Source organism: Chinchilla lanigera, unplaced genomic scaffold, assembly GCF_000276665.1.
Source record: "Chinchilla lanigera isolate Chin_1 unplaced genomic scaffold, ChiLan1.0 scaffold00025, whole genome shotgun sequence".
Lineage (NCBI taxonomy): Eukaryota > Metazoa > Chordata > Mammalia > Rodentia > Chinchillidae > Chinchilla > Chinchilla lanigera.
This window is the reverse complement of record NW_004955426.1, coordinates 20,196,869-20,213,882: the sequence shown is the minus strand read 5'-3', so window position 1 is coordinate 20,213,882 and position 17,014 is coordinate 20,196,869. Positions and strand designations below refer to the sequence as shown.

Here is a 17,014-nt window from a genome sequence, read left to right as displayed (position 1 = left end):
TGTCAGCTGCTAGTTCTTGTCAAAAGTGTCTGACTTTTCCCTTTAGAACAGAGTTTTCAAACACTCCTGATATTCTGGGCCAAACAGAGACTTTGTCATAGAGACTTGTCATAGAGATTTTGTGGGTACCAAGTATACTTAGCAGCATGTCTATGTCTCACACTAAACACCAATAGAAAGAACACTACCTCAACACTAGCTTTACACTTAAGTGTCACAGCCCAATGTGTGGCATATCTTTAGACATTGCCTAAGGTTCTGAGAAGTACATTTCCTTCTAGAAGTGACAATAATATTTCCAAACATTGTTAAATGTCCCCAGGATGAAGACAAAAATCATCCTTATCAAAACCCTGCTCAAAGTTACCTCCGCTCAGCAAGAGCTTTTGTTTTTGTGAAAATGGACCAAAATTTACAGTGTTCAGATTAAACCCTAACAAATAACGAGAGGAGAGATGCCATAATTGTCAAAATCCTTTGGGTACAACAGAGTGTCTGGGAGTCAAACAGATGAGTCAACCCAGTCAGCATTCTGTGAGTTTCTCTGACCTTTCTGGGCTTCTGCCCTTTGCTGTCAAATGCCCCAAGCTATTTACTTGAAGGAAAGGCAAGAAATGCTGCATCTGTGATGCACTTTCCCTTCAGGAGACTGAGAAGGTGGGAGAGCACTGTGTAGCCCGAGCTGTGCTGCAAAGCAGCAGGAGTATTTGTCTGCTACTTCTTATGTCTGAATGCACTGTGTTTACATGAAATATCTGGGACTTAGTTTCAATTTGGTTTATAAAATTAGATGTTTTTAAATATTTTTACAAATGGGTGGCTATTCTGGGCATTGGTTTTTTTTTGTTTTGTTTTGTTTTGTTTTCCCTTTTTGAAACAGGGTCTCAGTATGCAGTTCAGGCTGGCCTTGAGCTCCCTTTGTAGCCCAGGTTGGTCTCGAACTTGCAAGGATCCTCCTGCCTCAGCCTCCCGAGTGCTGGGATTACAGGCTTGCGCCACCACGCCCAGCTTTCTGGGCATTGGTTTAACAAGAAATCCTTTTGCCATTTCCCAAGCCTGCAGCCCAGGGGAAGTGCTGGTAGTAGACTCACCTGCGCAATCACTGCAGAACTGAGACCCTAAGTAGGGGAGATATGAATTCTTCCTGCTTGTCTCCCAGTGCCCCTCAAGGGCTTTTTTATACCTCAGCTGTCTTCTTTCCCTGCCGTCTACTCTGCATTATTCTCCACACCTTACCCAATGTGACATTTGATTTGTAAAGATGCTTCTGACGCCGGTGGGTATCTGTGAAATACGGGCAAGAACTTGAAAGCAGTTGTAAGGTTGGCCAAGAGACACAGCTCAATTTCAGGATGAAAGGACCGCTTGTAAAAGAATGAAGAGGAGAAAAAAAATCACTAAATGGGGGAGTTAAGGGTAGAATTGCAATTTCTGCCCAAGATTCAGCCCGAAGTCCCAAAATCCAATGTATAGCCTTTAACCGGGTTCCTGATCTTTTTATTTGACTTCTCACTGTCCTGTCCTGTCCCATTGGTCATGTTCACCCCGGCAGTCATTCCCTGGCACCTCTTCCCCAGCGTGGAGCAAAGCACCTCTCTGCCTGGCACCCTAGATATTTTTACAAGAGCTCTGGCATCCTTCAGGCTCTGCCCATTCCAACTCTCCTGCCTCTGGTCCTTTTCTAGGTGCCCGCCCTTCTTCTCTGCAGACTACAAGAGGCAGGAGAAGCTTAGAAGCAACACAGGGTCCTGGAGGGGTGGGTCCATCCACTGACCATGCTTTGAAGTATCTCTAGAATTCTATGCATGTAATCTTTTCACCCCACCACTTACCTGCCAAACCCCCAATTTCCAATCTTCTGAGTCCCTTCTTTGGCTAAACTATGGCAGTGGTCAAAACCTGCACACCATCTAAGAGTAAAAGCATAATTTAACAACTTGTTTATGAGACAGATTTGTTGGTGCTTCTCTTGAAAGGGTCTGGAGTGGAACTCAGGACAGGTGAATTTGGGTTGTGATGGAGACACTGAGATGATTAGGATTAAGCTCTAACTCTGCACTAACATGCAAACCACTAGCCACATCAGTTGAAATTAAGTCATATTAAACCTTTAGCTTCTCAGTCATACCAGGTATATTTCAAATGTTCAGTATTTACAAGTGAGTAATGGGCACCATATTAGACAAAGCAGATCTAGAATATTTCCATCATCACAAAAGTTCTGTTAAACTGGAAGTGGCGGTGCACACCCATAATCCAGTTTTGGGAGGCTGAGGCAAGAGGATCTCAAGTTCATGGCCAGCCTGAGGATCTTAGGGAGACCCACCCCAAAGTAAAAAATACAAGGAGTTAGGGATATACCTCAGTGGTAGATACCCCAGTGTTTAATCTCCAATAACACAAAAGTAAAGAAAAGTTCTATTGGACAGCACTCCTCTAAGCTTAGCTGGTCCTACCAATGAGGAGCTGTAGAACACAGAGGCAGCCCAACACAACAGGGGAAGAGAAGAGTAGGAAAGAGAGCAGAATACCAAAGGGAAGGTGAAAGGTGACCAGAGACAAACTTCACGCACTTTTCTAACCACCTAGCCCTACAACAAAGCTCCTGAAAATAAAATGAAATGACATTGAGGCCATTTCCTCCATTGTCCAGCACCCAGCTTTTGTGGACTCCTTGGGAAGCAAGAGACAGTGTCCTGAGTCCTGAGAAAAGAGGGACTCAGAGAATCACTGGCACACAGGAGCCAGCACTCTGGTGGCACCAGACAGCTGTGCAGTACCCGAGAGCTCACTTAGAGCTATGAGTTGCCATACCAGAGGACACTTAGAGGGGAAGAAGCATCTTCTTCTTCTGGAACATGACCTCCACACAGTCTGAGGAATGTGGAAACTTTTTAGAGCAATTGTCACCCATTACTGATGACACTGGAGGAGAGACTGTCATCCATTATGGTGACAGAGACTTGTACTTACGTAGCATTTTGTAGCCATAGAGAACGCTTTCACAGGATTCACTCATTTCATCCTCGCAACAGCTGGCGGGGGGAAGTAAGGCAGATATGACACCTGTGCTCAGAAGGAGGAAGACGTGCCAAAGGCAGTGTGGCTGTATATGGAGAAACTAGCTCCAGAAACCATCTATTTCTGACGGAAAAGACTCAAGGAAGAGGATGCTTCCCTGGTTCCCAAAACACTCAGATGCGTTGGAAAACCCTTGGACCTGCCAGTAGATTTTGCTTTTCAGAAAAATATCCAGGAAAATAGATCAGTGTTGTTCATTTATATAGGACTTTCAATAATCTGTGGCAAAATATCTATGACTTACTCTCAAATCTGAAAGAACAGCTCACAGTGTACGGGAGCCATGTACATACTTGGTTACATAGCAGATCAGATTCTGTATTTTCCTTTTACTTAGCATGCACATAAATAAACAAATTTGCAGAGTAACTATTTGAGCTTACACTAAATCAGTCACTCTTCAAAACACAGAAAACAAAAAAATCAAAGGATAGTCCAATAAACAAAGATGAAATTATCACTTTAAATGTGCCCAATAAAATGATAATCCTAAACATATACTCTTTTCCTTCCCTTTATAGCAGCACCCCAATACTTCTCAAAGAATACCCACATTTCTCTACCTCTAAGCCACTCCATTTGAAAGTTGGGCCATTGAACTATCCCTGCTAAACTTTTCTGAACCCTAACCTACCCAGCGCAAGTGACCCCTGCTGAGATTCTTTGCTGGTGGGAGCTTTCCTTCCTCCCAGGGCTGAAGAAGCAAAGACTACAATCACCACCCCCATCCTCCTATAGCACCAAGCTGCAGTTAGGATGCTTTGAACTGCAATTAATAGCATTTCATAGCTAAAAGTAGATTCAATCCTGGGCATGTAAAGCTCACCTATAAGAAATCCTGAGAAAACCAGTTCCAGGCTTGGTTTAACAGCTCATGATGTCTCCAAGGAGTCAGACTCTTTCCCTACCTTTCACTAGGAGGGAAATCTTTACCTCCAGAAAACTTCTGCCAGATCTCCATAGCTAGAACTAACTAGGATGGCCACTTGTATGCCAATCACAGAAAAGGTAAATGAGATTACAATTATTAGCTTAGTCTGACATTTTTTCATGTTCTGGGGCTGGACACCTGATGTCTGACAAAACTAGACTCCACACAAAAACAATGGGAGAAGTTGTGTTTGGAGAGGCCGCCAGCAGAGTCTGCCGGACCATTATACATACAACCCAAGGGGCTCTTTACTTCTATGAGGCAGCCACCCCATAACAGACTCCCTCACATCCTTAACTGGGTCAATCCACACACTTCTGCCTCTCATGGCACCTGCAGAGCCTTGCTCTTAGTACCTGTGTCATTTCTGCATAAATGTTTCACTAGATTTTCTCTTCACTAACTGTAGGTACTACAAGGGTTATTTTGTCACAATATGGTCTTCTCAGGGCCTACCATGGCCACTGCAAAAGAAGAAGAAAGGAGGAAGGAAGGACAAAGGGAGGAAGGGAGAGACAGAGGGAGGGAGGGAAGGAAGGGAGGAAGAAAGGAATATTCCAACCACTAAACAGGTCAAGCCTGTGTTTCTGAAAATGCACTCAAAGGGTCTGGATTTCCTCAGCACCACCACCATTCTCACTCAGTGAATCTTCTCTGGGACTATTCACTGCCCCACTCCTGGACCAGCCTAATAGACATTACCTCTCGGACTGGACAGGTGGCTTTTCTTCTAAGGGAAGCTGAGTAAAACGGAAAAAGGAAAAAAATGAACAGGAGCCAGTAAAACAGACAAACAATTATTTTGCTAGATAAGTAGCCCAGATGTTTTGAATGAAGAAGCAAATAGAAAGAACATCTTGTACGTGATAAATAGTGACTCAGTCAGGTAGAGACAGGATGTGCTTGTACAAGAAGGAGCTCCGGAAGAGGAGAAAGGGGACTTCAGGACCGGTACTAGCATTTAGGAAGGAGGGGAGATGCTCAGACTTCCTTTGTTCTACACTTCATTCCGGTCTTCCCCTCTTCACCACCCTTTGAACTTCCTGTGCCTCTTAAGGACCAACAGAAGCTGAGGGCCAGAGTGAAACAAGAACCCCGTTTCTCAGAGAGAGCCCTGTTGAACTTACTAAACTCTGCAGTAATAAGATGGTGTAGTTCTAACAAGGAGTTTCTTCATGACATTGGTTTTCACCCACTTGTCAAAAGCTGAAAACCAGCTAATACTTGGTTGTCCCTGGATATTTTTAACAACTCTCAGTTGAGGTAGTGAGGGAATTTGGAGAAGTGGAAGCAATTTGTGAAAACAAGTAAGCAGACTATAAGACTTCAAGGACTATCAGAATCACTCCCGATGGGCCAAGCACACACTCAGCTTTGCACAATGACAAGCACATGGCAGTAGGCTGTCAACCTCTGCTGAACATTTGCCACAAACATAGGAGTAATTCCTATATTTTCTCTAGTGGAGACCATTTCTGTGTATTTGTACCACTAAATGCCAGATTTTGTTAGGTGTCAACATTTTTATTGATTTTTTTTCCTCAACTACAAAGGATTTTAGTAATGGTTTATTTTATTACACAAGTGATCTTTTTTTATTCCAAAGAGCAAAAATAAAAACAATGATACAGAATTTCAGAACAAGATGATAGGAAATTAACAATGGTTATTATATTGCATATTGTTATCTTCAAAGTAGTTGCTCAGATCATAAGATATAGGCATGCAAGATGGATCAAACAATATAAGCACAAACCATTCCTTTCAATGAACTAATAGAAATTAATAGTATAATTATCTTAGCTATCTTGTATGTGTGTGTATATATATTTTTTTCTTTTCCTTTTCTTCTTTTCTTCTTTCCACCATCCCAGTTGTTCTTCCCTTTTGACCAGTTTCTCTTTCACAATACCTATTGTATATTTGGATCGTATTTATTGTTTCAGTTTCTAACACTAGGGAGACCATACAATATTTACACATGTGAGTCTGATTTATTTCACTTATGAGAGGTCCTATTCAACCCAGCTATTCCCCTTCTAGGTATTTTCCCAGAAGAATTAAAAACATCATACCACAATGATATGTGTACCCATGTTTATAGCAGCATAACTTGTAATAGCTAAATCTTAGACAGAAACCAAATCTCCATCAACCAAGGAATGGATAAAAAAAGATGTGGTATATTTATACAATGGAGTACTACTCAGCTATAAAGAAGGATACACTCTAGGTTTTTATAGGTAGATGAATGCAATTAGAGTTAGCTTTTTTTTTTTGGAATCATCCTCACAGAGATTACTATGCTTAATACATTGGTGTATATGTATTTTCAGTTTTTCTTCTGATATATATGTTAGAATTAAGAACAAATGCATGTTAATATTAGAATCAAACATATCAATTTCCTGTGCCCAATTCTTACCTTTTACATGTTTCTATACCATTGAAACTTTTAAAACACTTTTAAAGAAAAATAATATTTTATGCCTATTCCATGATCTAGTTAAATAACCCTTTATGATTTGATATTTAGATTTCTGCCAATAGTCTGTATTTGTAAATAGCACTGGGGGGAATCTCTTCATTCAGAAATATTCTTGTTTACCTCTGTTCATTTGAAATAAATTTTTGGAAGTATGTCTTGTGATTCAAGGTATATCTAACATTCTGAAAGTTTTGAATAAATAGAGAGAAACGTTGCATCAATTTACATTCAAAAGACAAGGGGTTGGTCCTACCTTACTATGTAGTAGCTGGAAGCATTCACGAATTTTATTATACCACCTTAAATCTCCCAGGGTTGGGAAAGGAATGAAATGAAACTGTATATATGAAAACACTCTGAATGCTAAAAATTCTATTAAAACACACATTGCCCTTATTATCAATTTTAAGCCACTCATCCCTCTACCAACTTCCCTCTAAATACAACTGACAGGCAATGCATTTCATTTAGTCAGGTCTATTTACTGAGCATCTACTATATATGGAGCTTTGTATTAAGTAGAAGGAATATGAACACACACAGCATCAGTGAGCTTCTAGCCAAGGGATGGGGTTGTGCTGGTGCGGGGCAGGATTCAGAAAGATAGGAAAATTCACATTTATTATCAGTGTTACTAGGATAAGGTCAGGTTCTGGACATTCTTGTGGCAGGGCATCCTCCAAATTTGGGAGATCCAAGAAGTCTTTCTTTCAGGCGGGCACAGAAACTGAACCTGAGGGTAAGGAGGTTGTCAGACTTTCCACCAAGTGACCATGTACCAATCTTTATTTGCTCTGAAATAATACAGAAAAATCTCATTCTCTTAGCAACTATGTTCCTGCATAGACTGAGAGCCATTTTTGTGGAACAAAAACTTTAACAAGCCACAGGATAGAAACACTGAGAGCACCCTGGGGTCTTCTAATTACCATTAGAAACCACCCTGGCATTTTGGTAAATAAGACATGCAAGCCAAGGCTGACTGTAGCATTGCTTGGGACTGAAGAAAGGATTTTAAAGGAGGGTGAGTGTTATGGCTTATATCTATATGTCACCCCAAAGCCTCATGCCATCACAGGCGAGGCCTTTCAGAGGTGGCTGGATCCAAAATGTGTGATGCCATGATTAAGGGTGTGTGATTACCAAGTCAGTCCACTGAGTGGTTTGGCACCCACCCTAAGCCCAGTAGCCTAGATAGAATACAAAAGAGGCAGAAAGAAGCTGCTGTGGTCGCTTGGACTTGTTTCTGCACTAGCTCATTGCTTTACTACCTTCTGCCCACCATGAACTGTTTCTCCTCTCTGATGCCCCTCTGCCACGCCACCCTGCCTTGGAGCCAGCTGACTAAGAACTGAAACCTCTGCAAACTGTGAGCTAAATAAACCTCTCCTCCTTTAACTTGGGGGGTTGGGTATTTTGTCTCAGCAATAAGAAAAGTAACTAACACAATGAGGAACAATAAAGAGGCAAGATACAGCAACTGACAGGGGAGAAGCTTTGAAGGATTAGGCAGAGATGCCTTAGGCTTTGGTTTGTATCTGAAATGTCCTCACAACTCTCATATGCTCAGGGTGGGGCTTTGGGAGGGTAGTTGGATCATGGGGATGCTGTGCTCATTAGTGGATTCATCCACGGGCAAGTCCAGCACCCGAGTGTGCCATTGGGAAGGTAGGGCTGGCTGGAGTCTGGTCACTGACTACATGACCTGGAAGGGTATATCTCCCTTACCAGGTGCTCCTTTCTCTTTCTGCTTCCTGGCCACCATGACAGGAGCTGTGGCAAGCCCTTCAGCCATGCTGTTTCTGCCCTTGAGCCTGCCAACCATGGACTGAAACTTCTGCAACTGTGAGCCAAAATAAACCTCTCCTCCTTTAAGTTGTAAGTGTTAGGTATTTTGCCTCAGTGGCAAGTGACTAAGACACTGTATAAGGAATTTTGCCAAAGGTCTGTTGTGAAACGCACTGTAGAACCCCTCTTCTCAGTCTGACCACAAAATTCTTGCTTTTGTTAATACATGAAGTGATGAAGGGCTGAGTGTGGCTTTTAGGTGGGTGGAGGGTGCCTGTTAGAAGCTGTTGTGCATGGTTACTCATCCTCAATTCTGCAAGCACTTAAGTGCTACTTTGTGCTTAGAACAGAGCTTAAGTGCTAAGCCAGAAATCCTTCATCTGAACCACACAGGTATGACAGTAAACATGACTACCTGTTCTTTCCATATTGACCCATGGGGTCCAGTGAGGTTTCACATGCCTGGGTACCTTCATCTACAGAGCTTTAAAAGAAAGATGGGGGTTGTAGTGAGAGCTTTTAGGCAAACAATGATCTCAAAAGTGTATTCCTGAAACCCAGATGTGAGTCAGCCCCTCTACTAAGGCACACTTATTGAAAGTATCCCAAGCTGTCATATTTTGACATAAATATATTGACAGCAAAGCAGCAAACTTCCTGTTCCAATCATATTCCTCTTTATAATAGTAAAATAACTGTCTTTAAAGCTGAGTTGAGCAACACATGAATGCAACAATAGGGAATCTGCTAGGCAAAGAGTGAAAAACCACTGTGGATAAACTACCAAGAAAAGAGTGCTTACACAGATAAGGAAAACTTGACTAACTCTTTGAGTATTGACTTCCCAATCTTTCTCCTCTCTTTCACAGTTTCACAGAAAGGTGTCTGGAGGATATACTACCAATTATGTGCCAGCTAGACAAGAGGTGTTATTCTAATAAAGCAGTGAGCAACAGTGATTTACTGGAATCTGCCAGGCCAATATCATGGTGGCCAAACATGCCAACATTTTCACAGACCCATGCTATTTCCATTGGCCTGGGAAGCCTACCAATCAATGGGGAACTAGGGCTTCTGTTTGTTGGTATTTACCAGTATCATAATAGTCTAAGTGAAAAATACAAAAAGAGACCCTGTTATGATTGACAATAGAACTTGCCTTTTGAGATGCTAAACATGCTATATCTTTCTAAGTGCTATTGTCTTACTTTGAACATATACCAGGATAAAGTGACATGGTAAAGGTCATAGTGGCTGTGTTAAAGTTCACTTATCTAGCAACTTTCACTATCTGGACCATATATGAGATCCAAGAAGCAAGCCAAATAGGCTTTTGGGAAAAACAAATGTAACAAAATCCACTTAGCTACAGGACTGGCAAAAAATTCCTTCCTCTGTCAGGATTCACACTTATTGAAACTGTTTTGATTTTCTGAAATTTGGTTATTGGTTTCTGAATTCGTACATTAGAAGCAATAGTAGAGTGGAAGGGCCTGTTAAGTCTGCTAGAAAAGAGTTAACTGACCAAAGGGAGGATTTTTGGTTGTCAAATGGAATGTAAGGAAAAAGAAAAAAGAGAGAGGATGGGCAGATAGAGAGAAAAAGGGTAGCAAAGGAGACTGTAAGGCAGAAAATGCTTGACTCCTGGGCATTTCATTTCAGCAGAGTCCTTAATCTGTAAGAGTTGAGGCATCTTGGTGGTATCCTGTGTCTTCCACTTCAGTCTGTAATTGTTCAGTTCATAAATGACCTCAAAACTCCATGGAAAACTTCAGTTAGGAAGGCAGACAAGGGAATAATTTCAGAAATATGCATCCTGTTGATTAAAATTAAAGTTGTGTTTCTTAATGGTATGTTTTAGTTAAAAACATAAATTTTAAAAATGTGTTTTTATTTTAAAATGTACAAACTTAAAGGGGAAAATGAGCTGAGGATCATAATTTCCTTGCCATTTGAAGATTTTACAATTGAGGTTTTCCTGTTCTTTAAGAGCTCTCGCATTTCTGCTGTTGAACTTTTTTTCATTTATTAAGCAACCACCGCCTTAGTCACATCTTGGTGGGCTTTGTCCCTCATCTTTCCTGGAGTTCAAATTAATGAAAAAGTTACTGAGGAATCAAGACCATCTCATAACACATCCCTTGGTACTGATTAGTGGAAAGAAAAAGGGCATACTGATTAGTGGAAAGAAAGAATTGTGCAGGTGGGGGCCAAGTGCTCTTTCCCAGAGCTTGTGAATTAGAATAGTGTATTCTCTATGGCCTTAAAAATATTCAGTCAGGCCCTGGGATATGGCTCAGTAGCACAGCACTTGCCTGGCAAGCACAAGGTCCTGAGATCAGTTCCAGGTATCAAAAAAAAAAAAAAAAATTCAGGCAATCACTCACTCAACAAATGGTGTTGGACACATATGGACATGTATGAAGGGTACTAAATATGTGGAGGAAGCCAGACTGATATAGTCATGGGATTCAACATGGCACAGTGGCAGACAGTAAGCCAGATGTCAAGTTTCCACTTACTCACAGCTCTTCTATTTGGTTAAATATAGTAGTTACCATCTAAACTAGGTTGTGCTGATTGTCTCCAGACTGTCCCTAGATTAGCCAGGCTAAGTAAAAGTAGCTTTTACAGCACCCAACCTCTAATTTCAAAGCTGACCAACCAACTCACTCATGGCACAGTCCAGTAGGTTGGAGTGAAACTCAAAGCCTCCCATCTATTGACTGCTCTGAGCTTTAGAACCCTGAACCCCTCAATATCATCTCTCTCTTGCCATTCACATAATGGGAAGGAGAGAGAATATGAGACAGAGAAAAAGAATGAATGTGTGGAAGATCAGGACTAGACTAGAAGTGGATCATTCCTGCTCACTTTCAGAGCCCACAATCACCTGACCCATCTAATGATAGAAGGGACAGTGAATTGAACTTAAACTATATGGACAGAGGAAAAAGGAGAACAAATTCTGATGTACATTAGGTGTCTTAACTACTCCTATGATGGGACTCCCAGTATCCTGACTAAAGGGATAGTGAAAAGCAGAAATGAGAAAGGAAAAGAGCCTTTGAAACATTCTTCAGAAGCTCTTCTTAGAATTGTCAATATTCCAAGGTGTGCGTACAACCCATTCACAAAGTTCCAAAGATTCTCCCATGAGGCCCTTGGCCATAGCACTTCATGCCAGACACTGCTTAATTAACTGGTTTCTGCTCACAACAAGCCTGAGGTAGAGATACTATCATTCCTTCTTACAAATGAAAACATTGAAATGACAGGTTCATGACTTATCCAGTGTAGCACAGCTAGTGAATAGTGTATGAAGTGAGACGGACTTGTCCTGCTTCCCAGATGTTGACACAGAGGTTGGCTGAGATTACCTTTGAAGTCTTTTGGTTCCTTTCAGATCTAAAATTCTATAATTCAGTAACTCCTGATATTCATTTCCTCCTAAGACAAATAAGCAGGCAGCCAGAGAAGCAACACCAGTAAACTAATAATTTATCATTTTAATTTTAAATTTTCCTCTCACCTCCCAAGCCCAAATTAAAATATACACAATAGATAGTGTTATTCCTAATACAATAGTAACTTATTAGGGCAAAATAAAGTTGTTCTGTGTTTAGTTGAACAGCATATCTAGCAAGAAAGAGAGAGAGAAAGACAGAGAGAGATAGAAAAAGGCAGAGGCACAGAGAGACAGTGACAGAGAGAGATACAGAGATAGAGATTCTGCTGTGAAAAAATGATTTTGTCTGCACTGCCTTGCAAAACATATGTCCTCCTCCTACTGTTCTTGCCCTGTATTAGTCTATTTTGCCATAGTAACAAACAACAGTGAGATCTTGGTGACTTACAGCAGCATTCACTGTTTTCTCTTTGCATAAGGACTCTGGTGAGCAGCAGGATGGCTGTGCCACTGCTAGGATGGCTGGACTCAGCTGGACTCAGCATAATACTTTAGTTGTCTTTTTGTTTTGGAACCTAGACTGAGGGTATAGCCTCTGTGTGCATACTCTGGGGGTGTGTACAGAACAACAGCAAGACTAAGCCAAACCATGCAATTTTAGTGAAGGCTTCTGGTTAGATGAAACAAAAACAATCACAACCATTCACATCTCATTTGCCTAAGTTTTTCACATGGACAAGTCCAAATTTATTGAATTGGGGTATATACACTGCAAGCAGGATGCCTGAGTATATCCTCTATGTCCTGAGTGACTGAGAGGAGAAAAATAGCTGGACACAAGAATCTAATCAAGTCACAGCCTCAGTGCTTCCATGTAAGTTCTAAATGCACTGCCCATGCAAAGCCACTCTACTTCCTCCACTGGGCATTTTCCTTCTCCACTCCTTTCAGTTCCAGCCGGGGCTCTTACACTTCATCTTGAATGAGAATCACCTATGTGCTCATTAAAAATGCCCCTACCTGGGTTCCACCCTTCAAAGATTTTGAGTCATTAAACCTGGTGTGAACATTAGCAATCAGAACAGTCCTGAAACAATGTCCCAGGAGTACCGACTGCTATTAGAGGGTCACCTGGCATTAGAGCCACCTTTGGGTAGCAGAATGTGCCTAGTTAGCCTGATATTAGGAGAAAGGCAGACTTCAGAATAGCTAGCCCCAAGATCCTCTCACCTATGACCTCAAAGTCTTCACATCTTTTCCCATTCCCCATGGTCAGGTATAATTTTGTACTCTTGCGGCTCTTTGAAGGTAAGGGCCGTTGGTCTTTTGTAGCCACTTGAAGTGGAATACATGTGGTTAACATAGACCCCAGAACTCAACTGCTGAGCTCCTTTCCCTCCGTATACCACTCACTAGTCATGTGATGCTAGGCAACTTCCAGATCCTCCCTGGGCCTCAGCATTCTCATTTGTGTGATGAAAGTAATAATACCTACACTTGTACTTGGACTGTGTTCAGGGTGAAGTGAGCTAACAAGATAATGCCTGGCATTCAATGTATGCTATATAAAGCCTTGCTGATTTTATTACCATGTTCTAAAAACCCTGGAGGCTTTTGAAGTAAGTTGTTAGTTTCAACCACTTACTCCTTTGAGCTTGTTTCCTTGAGTTTGAAATGGGAGCAATAATATACTCATAAGAATAGCTGTGCTGCCCTCTGCACAGAATTATTATAAAAATAAAATGTAGTAATGATGTTCCTGTGCTTTATAAACTGTAGATCACCATGGAAATTTTGTCATTTTATCTTTGATATTGCTAATTTGAGGCAAGACTCAGGGTCTCAAGTCTGGATCTACGCTGCTGCTGCTGCGCTGCCTGCCATATGCAATGGGGGCTGAGCAGGTTGCCCTTCTGAGCCTGTTTCCCCTCCTGGCAGTAGAGCCTCCTATTGGAAACATTACGTGTTAGGTGCCATGATGTTAATCAGTGGATCTCAACCCTGGTTACATGTTAGAATTATCTAGAGAGCCTTTGCAATGATCGTACCCTAGTCAGCCCAACACTGAACCAATGAGAGTCATCCATTGATATCCAGGGGATTAGGTTCAGGAACCCCTGTAGATTTCAAGGTTCTTTAATACAATGGTATGGTGTTTATGCATAACCTACACTGTCCTCTCTTACAGTTCATTTCTAGATTACTTATAATACCTAATACAAAGTAAATACTAGATAAGTACCTCTTAAGCTATATTGTTTAGGGGAATAGTGACAAAAAAGTCTGTACATCTTCAGTACAGGTGTACATCTGTACATCTTCAGTACATCTTCAGTACAACTTTTTTCCAATATATTCAGCCTGGGGTTGTTGAATCCAGAGATGCAGAACCTGTGGAGAGGGAAAGCCAAGCAAATCAGAATTGCTAGGGACAGGGCATAGGAATGGATCTTTAAAGTGTCCTTTCTTGTAATGTGAATGTGGTTTGGAAACCACTAATGTGTGTGCAACATCTCTGTAAACTCCAAAACACAATGGACAACTTACAGGTGCTTCATAATTGTTATTCATTGACTGGTGATCCCATGAGGGACTAGTTCCTCTAAAAGTCAGGCCAACCATCTGTCCAAAGTGCGTCCTTGGTGAGGGAGAATTTAAATTCATCCAGCTCCTATTCTTGCCTTTATGCCAAAAAAGCTGAACAAAAACAAATCTGACTCAGATAAAAGATGCTGCTGGGTTGCTGTGGAGAGTGAGTAGCGTGGGTGTAATAGGATTTAGAAGTGATACCTCCAGCCACAGGCAAGCATGCAGCCTTTGTGTTATTAAAGTGACCCCAGTGAAAGGCATACACATTACAATGCAGTAATTTATGCAAATTAGATTCAAAGCCAGATCTGTCTATGGCAGTCCCCTGTGCGGCACAAAATCCGAATCCCTCCCATTTGGATGGTGCTCTCTCTGCTAATTATCTGCCTTTGCAGAATGCAGCCATCACCTCATACTACATACACCTCCTCTTTTGGGCATCTCCACTGAGCACAAATTTCCCTTTGAGCGATCTTTGAGCTTTATGGATGAGGAGAAGTAAGGTGTCTAAAACCAGAGGTGGGCATATTAAAGCAGTCATCATATTATATCTATCAGTAACTTTCACACAGCCATAATGTCTCAATGAAACTGCCAGATTTGAATGTGATGAATATTTATATAGAAATATCTGCCTTGTGGAAAGTTCCACTTTTCCACTAAAAGGTATTTCAAATCAAGGAATAAGAAGGAAAACTGTCCGAGAAGCAACAAAGTGTAAATTTCATAATTGCAATAATAAAGCATGATAATGGATGATCCTGTGAACAAGGATTGGCCTGTGAACACTCAAGGATGCATGTGTAAATATAAGCCAGGAAACCTGCATTGCTGGGGGCACACATTTGCGCAGAGCTAATTTCTGCAGGGCAGGTGGAGCTAGAAGCTTCATCTGTTCCTCTCAGGCTAGAGTTACTTGACACTATATCACCAACTTTCAGTGTCTACAGGAAGAAGCAGCTGCCATGTTCTCCTTAAAACCTGCTCAGACTCTCCCGTCAAAAAATTCAAAGTGCACTGTCTTCAAGTGTTAACTTGGATTTTAGTGTAGGACCCATTCTGCTGCATACAGATGTCCTGTTCCACAGTGTGTTAGAGTTATACTGGTTAAAGTTATCTGGAGGGACAAAACCAATAGAAAAAATGATACATAATTATGAAAGGGAATTTATTGGTAAGTTTACAGAGACAGAGGTTAGAGAGTCCGTGACAGCAATCTGCACGCTGTAAAGTTGAAAGGTGCAGGAGCTGTTTCAGAACAAGAAATATGCAGCACCAATCTAAGACCAAAGACCTAGAAGCTCTCTGGAGACTCCCAGATACAGACCTGCATTGAAAGACTGAAAAAACTAGAGGCTGATAGCCACAGGTGATGGCAGGAAAAGATGCACCTCTCACGCAGACTCATCCACTTCCTTCATCATTCCCTTTTTTTCTTAATATCAGATAAATCAAACTTCTATTTTGTTTTGTTTTTTTTGAGACAGGGTCTCTCCATGTAGTTCAGGCTGGGCTTAAACTCTTGCCTAGTCCAGGTGGACCTCAAACTCATGATCCTCCTGCCTCAGCCTCTTGAGTGCTGGGATTACAGGGGTGTGCCACCATGCCCAGCTAAATTAAATTTTAAAACACAAATATACTAGAGATAGAGACATTTTATAATGATAAAAAAAATCAACCCATTGGGAGCTACTGAAATCATAAGTATACATGAAGTTCCCAACTTACAAACAAGTTCCATTCTGGGAGAGCATTCGTAACATCATTCCTTTTTACTCTATGCCGGCTACAGGGCTATTGTTTTGGTGGGGCTTCCCCCTCCGTTTGCTGGCCTACATGCCAAACATCCCTTGAAACATTGCCAGACATGCCCGAAACTGTGCTTTACTAACCTGCTAGGTGTTTCCTAATCTGGTCAATTTGATATATCACAATTGACTGTCACACGTATCTTAATGTCTTGTTCAGTTTTTTACCTTGGGTCTTCACTGATTCTCTTATTCATTCCACAGTCACTGACCATTAACTTTGGAGTTTGCATACAACCGTCTTTATCTGTAACCTGGTGTGAAACAGCTGAGTCCTCCTGTTCCTCTCTCCACCAGTAGCACATTGCACCCTTTGTTTACCAAGTTAAATATAGACATTCTGTATTGGAAGAAAAATCTGACTTCCAAAACCTAACAGGCAAGACTCCTGGAAACAAGGGCTTCTTGCCTTGTTGTTTTGGGCCTAGCCCAGCTAAAACCCTGGTGGAGAGGAGCAGGTAAGGAGAACCCACAGGTAGTAAAGCCCAAATGCAGCCCTGAATATATTATCTGTCCCTTAAAACAATGGATGAATGTACTCAAAATTTATTTGTGAGAAATGAGACTTTTTGCACTTTTAGGACAAGCCCTAGAAATTTAATTTAGGTGAATAATTATAAGGCAGGACAGGCGGTGTGGTAACCTCTTACAGTGGGCAACTGCAGCCGGGGAGGGTCATGAGGAGGGCAGGGTTTCCCCATCACTCACGTCTTCGTTAGTCTTAAAATAGCCCCAAATCTCCAAAACCTAGAAACAACTGAAATGTCCACCAACAGCAGAATGAATGTATAAATTATTGTATTTCATTCATGGGAATATGAATGAAGGTGAATGAGAAGAGATGAAAATGAATCTTATAAAACTACTCATAAGGGAAACAATAAATCACAGAATGTGGAATGACAAGACAGACAGACAGA

General features: G+C 41.4%; 1 protein-coding gene across 4 annotated transcripts in view; it reads left to right on the top strand.

The window, feature by feature from the left end:
- The window catches only part of Prlr (prolactin receptor), a 165,283-nt gene that overhangs the window by 112,806 nt on the left and 35,463 nt on the right, over positions 1–17,014 (top strand). Inside the window, exon 1 of one of the 4 annotated variants that reach the window (XM_005386195.2) lies at positions 8,362–8,378. The exons of the other annotated variants lie outside the window; for them this stretch is intronic. The gene's annotated coding sequence lies outside the window, so the exon portion shown is untranslated. Of the gene's footprint in view, positions 1–8,361; positions 8,379–17,014 lie in introns of those variants that run through there. 4 annotated transcript variants of the gene reach the window in all.